We start from the raw sequence: 8,072 nt of genomic DNA, 5'->3' as shown, positions 1-8,072 counted from the left end.
TCTGCATCTTTTAAAAATAATACATTTCTTTCAGAACAATAATGTTCCATCACATTCATATACCACATCTTATTTGGTCATTCTTTAGTTGATGGTTATTCTTTTAGTTTCCAGGTTGTTAGGGTTTTTGTTGTTTGATTAATTTCATTTGTCTATTTGTTTTTTTGCCACCTAAATACCTTTGTACATATATAACTATTTCCTATTTCTTTGATCTTTGGGTAGTATAGTAAGTCTAGCAGTGGTAGTATAGTAGTAGTCTCTCAGTAACCGAGGATGATGATTGTCTTTGTGCATTTTTGTGCACAAAGACACTTGTGCATGAAGATTTAAGTGGAAAAGTCGATGCACAGAGACGGTCCCACTCTCTTGGCATTGGAAGCCTGGGTCCATTGGCACGAAGAGTCGTTACACCTAGAGACTTCCTCAGCTGCATTGGGCCGTGTTGTCTTTTGTGCTCCAACACGCCCTGAGCACTCCACTGTGCTTTGCTGTATCGCCTTCTTGTTGGTTTCTTCTGCCTGTTCCGTTGTAACAGTCTTCACATGCTGAGTGAGCAAAGCCCTGGTTCACCAGGGGTTTACTACCCGATGGCTACCCTCACAAGGTTTGGCCGGCCTGTCGAAGCCGTTGCCCGGGGTGTGGCCTCTGCCGCATGCTAGCAGCTACTGGGAGCCACAAGTGAGAGCTGGGTGTCAGGTGAGGGTCAGAGGCTGGAGAGCTGTGGTACAGGTGAGTTAAAAGGTATTCTCTGTTTACATTTTTGTGTATAATTCTAAATTGCTTTCCAGAATGCTTATACTCATTCACAGTTCTGCCAACAATGCCTATTTCCATAATCCCTCTACCAGCTATCATTTTCCACTTTTTTCCATCTTTGCCATTCTAGTGAGATAGACTGGATGTGGTGTATGATCTCAGAATTGCTTTATTGTGCATACATCAAATTTGTAGTGATTTTGAACATTTTTAAAATATGAGAAATCCTGGGTTTCTTCCCTTTAGAACTGCCTATTAGTATCCTTATACTATTTGTCAATTAGGGAATAGCTCTTTTTCTTATAAATTTTAATCACTCCTTTATGAATCTTGAAAATAAGCCAACATCAGGAAACATTCTGCAAAAACCCCTTCTTTTCTATTTAATTGTATTCCTTTTAATCTTATGTTTATTATATTTGTTTGTACAAAAACTTTAAAAATTTTATATCAAAATTACTCTTGTCTTTTATGATCCTCTCAATCCCTTGTTTGATCATGAACTTTTCTTCTCTTTGTACTTTGACAGTTATTTTTTCACCATATTTTTCTAATTTTTTTAATGATGTGACCTTTTATCTTTATGTTATATATCCATTTGGAGCTTATAAAGGCATAAATCTTGAGATGTTGGCCTAAATCTAATTTCTTCCATATTTCTGACCAATTTTCTCAGCAAATCACAATAGCTAAGTCATTGTGTTGATCAAATATGAAGGTATTTGATTCCTTCTCTCCTGTATGTTGTATTCCTACTCTTTTCTATGAAATTATTCAACTATTTTTTAATCAATAACATTATTTTGAGAATTATTGCATTGTAGTAACCTTTGAGATTTGGCATTTCTAGGCCTACATCCCTACTTCTTTTTATTATTTCTCCTGAGCTCTTTTCTACTCCCATATGAATTTCATTTATTTTTTTCTGTTTCTGTCAAGTAATCTTTTGATAGTATGATCAAAATGAATAATTAAATGTATTTAAGGTCTATTGTCATTTTCTTATATTGTCATATCCTAATGTAAAAATGGAGATTTGAACCCCAGACTTCAATTCCCAGAAGTCCTTGGTAGTTCCCAAAATGCCCTATAATATCACCAGAGTCCTCACCTGGGCTGAGAACAAAATGGGTATTTAAACTGACTGTACCGCCTACTTGCTCTCTTTGATTCTGCTTCTAAGCACATGTGTCTCTCAAGATGTAGTAAATGAAATTGAATGGGCTATCCAGACCTCCTAGACACATCCCTTTCTTATTTTGTATTTTTTTTAATTCTTAATCCAAATAATATTTAACAAACCTCTAAAAATATAATACTTTTAGTAGAGAAAATTAATTTAATTGTTACAGTTTGACTGACCATATTGGTTGATACAAAATAGCCTCAATCTTCTTAACTTTCATAAATCTTTTCTCTATTGTGAAAGTTCAGCTTTAAATAGCTACTGCCTAGATTTTTTTAAGCCAAGTTTATCCAAGGCTTTTCAGAAAAGCATCTTGATCAGCTTGCTCAAACCTGCTTGCCTGTGATCCTGCTTTCTTGCCGCTCACCTGGTCCCAGCCCTGCCCACCCAGCTGTTGTCTGCAATCTGGACCCAGATGAACCACCCGGCCCAGCAATTCTGGCCTCCGAGCAGGCCCAGGACTCAGTTCCACTGGCTGGTAAAAACAGGGGTGTTTTTTTTTTCTTCTTTAGGCTTCAATTAGCTTCCACATGGCCTGGGGTCAGGAGATTACAGTGAGGGAGAAAGAGGGAAAGAAGGGAGATACTTTTCCAAACAGGAACTTACAAGCATGGTTACTTTAAAAGGATATCTTTTGAGTGCACTGATACTTTTCTGTATCTCACCTGAGAGTCAGGAGAAAAATTCAGTGCCCTGCAACTCTTTAGCCCAAATTGAGATTCCAAAAACTCACCCTCACTATGACGAGGCAGCTCAGTGGCTCAGTGAATTGAGAGCCCTGGCAGTGTGGCCCTGGGCAGGTCATTTAACCCCCATTGGCTACCCCTTATCAATTTTCTGCCTTCTGACAATAGGCATCTAAATGGATAATTAACTAAAAAAACAAACAAACAAGGAACTTTAAAGAGACTGGATGTTATATTTTTAAGGCATTTCAGACTCCAATGTTTTATAAAAATCTATGTATTCTATTGCATTTACTGATTGTTTTGTTTAAGATTTAGCTTTGTGATTTTAAGTTCGCATATTAATGTATTCAATAATATTCTGTTACACTGAATCATTTTAATGTACTGGGTTTTAACTACTGTTAAATTCTGTTGTTTTTCCCCTATAACTATACTGAACAAATATTATTGAGTAAGCCCATAAAAAAACAGCTTTTATATTTTTGACTTTGTAAATTGTCACATAGAGGATAGATGGACTCTATCAGAACTGGGTTACAATTGTATAACAACCTTTGGAAAATTTAATGGGCTAAATATCTCAAATTGATTTTAAGGGTTCTTTAGACATGATCTTTAGAATTTTTTTTAAACAATCTGATCATTTTGCCTGCCCCTACAAGGAGGTAAGGTCCATTTTAGCAGCTGAAGTGAAATACAGTTATAAACCCAACTCCCACGTTATAAAAATGTGAATGGAAGCTGGAAAGTTAATACCAGGGCAAATAGTAGCCCTGGATGGCTCCCCATAAGGGAGCATCTCTCATTTATAACTCTTCAGCTCACTACTTTACTTCTACCAGAATGATATCTAGAATTCTTGATGATGTTCAAAAACCCAAAATAAGTTTTACTTTGTTTAAAAATATGTTTAAAAAGGTTGAAAGATTTGCTACATTTGTAAAAATTGTGACAAATATCCATCAGTTCATAGGCTTTAAAAATGCCATACAGCAACTTATGTGAAATATGATAGTGGGTTTGTTTGTTATTGTAATTAACTGGACTATTGTAAATTTTGGGGATATTGATACCTACATATTTGTACTACTGTTCTTTATATATATTTAAAAAAAAACTGTTACCTTGTAAAATTCATTTGCTTGTACTCACAGTGGATCATGGCCAGATATGAAGAGGAACTGGATCTCATTTTTGGTGAAAAAACCTTGTATTCTATATTTTCTTAGCTGACACAGTATGTCAATGATTATAAGCTATATTTTTATTTTTAAAACTTATTATATTTTTCTTGCATGTGCAAAATACTATTTCAGTTTTTTCTCTCCTTTTTATATTTGAAGCACATGTCATCAGTATTAAGATTTTCTTTAACTTTTTTGATTTTTCAGGAATATAAGTTTAAAATACATTTGCCCTAATGTCAATGTATAACCAAAAAGCTTGAGACTATAAAAATGATGCCACTAATTGTTTACAAAAAAAATGGGACTTTGTTTAATGATTCTTTCTAATTCCAGGACAAGATATACAAAATAGCCATTTCACAGGGCCAAAGAAACCAATCCAGAAAGGATTGATGTACTTCTAAGCCAATACAAAGGACTTGAACCTAGTGTGAAGACTCAAGGTTGTGACGCTTAACATACATTAAGACATAGGCCTTCCTTGTATCCACACTCTTTGTGAAAATACTTACAGACAAGTATCCCAAACTTGGCTCCTACTTGGCTTCTATAATCTAGTCCATTTTCTGTCTTTCATAGTGTGGCAAATTTTCTGTACTCCTGGCTACTGACTGGGCAAATGCTTACTTGCTTATATCATTTTAATTGGGCCCTGATTCAAGGACCTGTTATAGATTTATTTTTCCTTTACTTAGAATTTTTACACATAAGACTTTGATAGTCTATATTTTCATCCAGAAATTTTCTTTTTTATTTGGATTTTTCTGATGTCTTTTTAGTTTCTCTTGCCAATTGATTCATATATCTCATAACTCAGCCATGCATCCCTAAGTCTTCCCTGTTTTTTTTTTCAATCACCCTCTTCATGGGGAAATGTAAAAATATTATTATTTTTAATTGCAAAGTTTAAATTCCTTTTGAGAAGAATTTTAGGTTAAGAAACATGATACCTCTCCAAATCCAGAAACTGAACTCTTTGAAGAAGACACCATGAAGATGCCTCCAGACCACAAGCTGTACAAGAAGATCAAGAATGAACTTTGGGTGTGGTTGATTGAACATTTATTTGTATGTATACTTTCATGCCAAAGGGGACTGCCCCCTAACTGGCTTTTTGTCAATGCATCTAGCAATTATTGGTTTTGTTCTTTTTTCCTCTTATCCTCAAATTATTATAAGTTGATTATGTTTTCATAATCCTTTTGGGAAAACTCTTCCAAATAGGATCAAACGGAGGTTTGTAAAAATGGAGATTTGAACCCCAGACTTCAATTCCCAGAAGGCCTTGGTAGTTCCCAAAATGCCCTATAATATCACCAGAGTCCTCACCTGGGTTGAGAACAAAATGGGTATTTAAACTGACTGAACCGCCTACTTGCTCTCTCTGCTTCTGCTTCTAAGCACACGCATCTCTCAAGATGTAGTAAGTGAAATTGAATGGGCTATCCAGCCCTCCTAGACATGTGCCTTTCTTATTTTATATTTTTTAATTCTTAATCCTAATAATCTTTAATAAACCTCTAAAAATATAATACTTTTAGTAGAGAAACTAATTTAATTGTCACACTAACCACAAGCAATTAATAGTTTTTCAATCATTTATGTCTGTATTTGTTTGTAGTTTGTATTTTGTTTGTAGTTTGTAGTTTATAGTTTGTTTGTAGTTGTATTTATCTAGTACTGATGTATATCTTGGTAGAGTCCCTAGAATTTTATATATGCTGTATAAAGCTATAAAAAACTCTATAATTATTTTTATATGAATTTTTTCTTTCTGTTTCAACCTGCTGGGTTTTATTGGTCTTCTATTGAAATGTTGATGATTTATCTAGATTTATTTAATATCCTACAAATTTGCTAAGGTTATTATTTCAATTTATTTTTGTTTGACTCTAGGATTCTTTAAGCATACCATAATATCATCTGTATAGAAGGGAAAATTTTGCTTCTTCCTTACCTATACTTATTCTCTTGGGTTTTTTGCTTGTCTTATTTCTATAGACAGCATTTCTGGTACTAAGGTAAATAGAAGTGGTAACAATAGACAACCTTATTTCATTCACAAATTAGTTGGATTCTAGTATATCTTGGTTACACATAACAGTATTTCTTGATTTTTAGATACATGCTATTTATCTTTTTGAGGAAAGCACAATTTATTTGTTTACTAGTTTTTAAAAACAGAAATAGATGTATTTTGTTAAAGAATTTTGCTGCATCTACATTGATAATCCAATAATTTTTACTGATTTTGTTATTAGTAGGATTATCTATTTTATGCTTTTCCTAATATTAAGTATTGATATAAATCTAATCTGGTAATTATATATAATCTTTGTGACATGATGCTTTAGTCCTTGATTCACATTTAATTTTTAAAATTACATCAATGTTAACTAAGTCCACTGGTTAATTGTTTTTCTCTTTTAACAATCACTAGTATATGAATCAAAGTCTTATCTGTGACATAGAAAGAATTCAGAAGAATCTCTTTTTTTTTTTTTTGCAAATTATTTAACATTTGTTTGGTATTCTGTTTCTTTCTTGATATTATTTTGTTACCCTACCACACCCCAAAATACTAATTCCTATTCTTATTTATTGATCCAACTGTCTTTTTTGTTTTCAAAATTGTTAATCTCTTCTTTGATTTCTGGGATTTCTATTTTACTGTAGTGGCAAAATGGAAAGTAGAAACCAGGCCTTATAACAGGATGATGGTGATAAACTCAGTGGCAAAAGAACCACTGGGTTTGATGTTAAAGGACTTCTGCTTGAATCTTGGTTAACTTATCTACAACTTTTAGATCACTGGCCATGTCATACTGTTTCTTAGGCTAAGTTTCTTTAAGAAAAAGTGAAATTGAATTAGATTGTCTTTGAGGTCTTGGTCTCATAAACTGTATAAGTCTACAACTTAGAAAATACTTGATTTGTAATTTGACCACATTTCTTTTTTTCTGGTTTTTAATTTTTTTTCAGTTTAGAATGTTTATCCATGATTACATGATTCATGATTTTCCCCACCCCATTCCGAAGTTGACAAGCAATTCCACTTGGTTATTCATATATCATTGTTCAAACCTATTTCCATGTCATTCATATTTACAACAGTGATCTTTTAACATCATATCCCCATCAAAGTACATGATTGATCATATGCTTTTCTTCTGTATTTCTGTTCCCATAGTTCTCATTGGTTCCTTGGTATTGTCTTGGATCATTGCATTGCTATCAGTAGAAAAGTCTATTACATTTTTTGAGTCATAATGTATCCATCTCTGTGTACAAAGTTCTCCTGATTCTGCTCCTTTCACTCTGCATCAATTCCTGGAGGTCTTTCTAGTTCACATAGAAACCCTCCATTTCATCATATCTTTTGGCACAATAGTATTCTATCACCATCAGATACCACAATTTGTTCAGCCATTCCCCAATCAATAGATACCTCCTCATTTTCAATTTTTTCCTACCACAAAGGGTGTAGATAGAAATGTTTTTGTACAAGTCTTTTTCCCAAATATCTTTTTGGGGTATAAACCCAGCAGTGGGCTGGATCAAAGAGCAAGCATTCTTTTAAAACCCATTGTACATAATTCCAAATTGTCCTCCAGAATGGTTTTTTAAAATTTGATACAAAGTACTTCATTTTATATTTTGTAATGTTCTTTATCTCTTGCTTGGTCTTAAACTCCTTCCTTTCCAACAGATCTAACAGTTATATTATTCCATTTTCAACTAATTTATTTATAATTTCACTTTTTTATATTTAAGTCATTTACACATTTTTAATTTATCTTGGTATAAAATGTAAGATGTTGATCTAAACCTAATTTTTCCATACTCTTTTCCAATTTTCCCAGAAGTTTTTGTCAAATAGTGAATTCTTGTCCCAAAAGCTGGAAACTTTGGGTTTATCAAACACCAGCTTGCTGAGGTCATTTACCCCTAGTCTATTCCATTGAGCTGCCTTTCTGTCTCTTAGCCAGTACCATATTGTTTTGATGACCACTGCTTTATAGTACAGTTTAAGATCTGGTACTTCTAGGCTCCCATCATTCATATTTTTTCATTGTTTCCCTTGATATTCTCGATCTTTTGTTCTTCCAGATAAACTTTGTTATAATTTTTTCTAATTCTATTAAAATTTTTTGGTAGTTTGACAGGTATGGCACTGAATAAGCAGATTAATTTGGGTAAGATTGTCCTTTTTATTATGTTAGCTCAACCTACCTAAGCATCCATTTATTT

Source organism: Monodelphis domestica, chromosome 1 (genome assembly GCF_027887165.1).
Source record: "Monodelphis domestica isolate mMonDom1 chromosome 1, mMonDom1.pri, whole genome shotgun sequence".
In the NCBI taxonomy this organism is placed as follows: Eukaryota; Metazoa; Chordata; class Mammalia; order Didelphimorphia; family Didelphidae; genus Monodelphis; species Monodelphis domestica.
Note: the sequence above shows the minus strand (reverse complement) of the source record.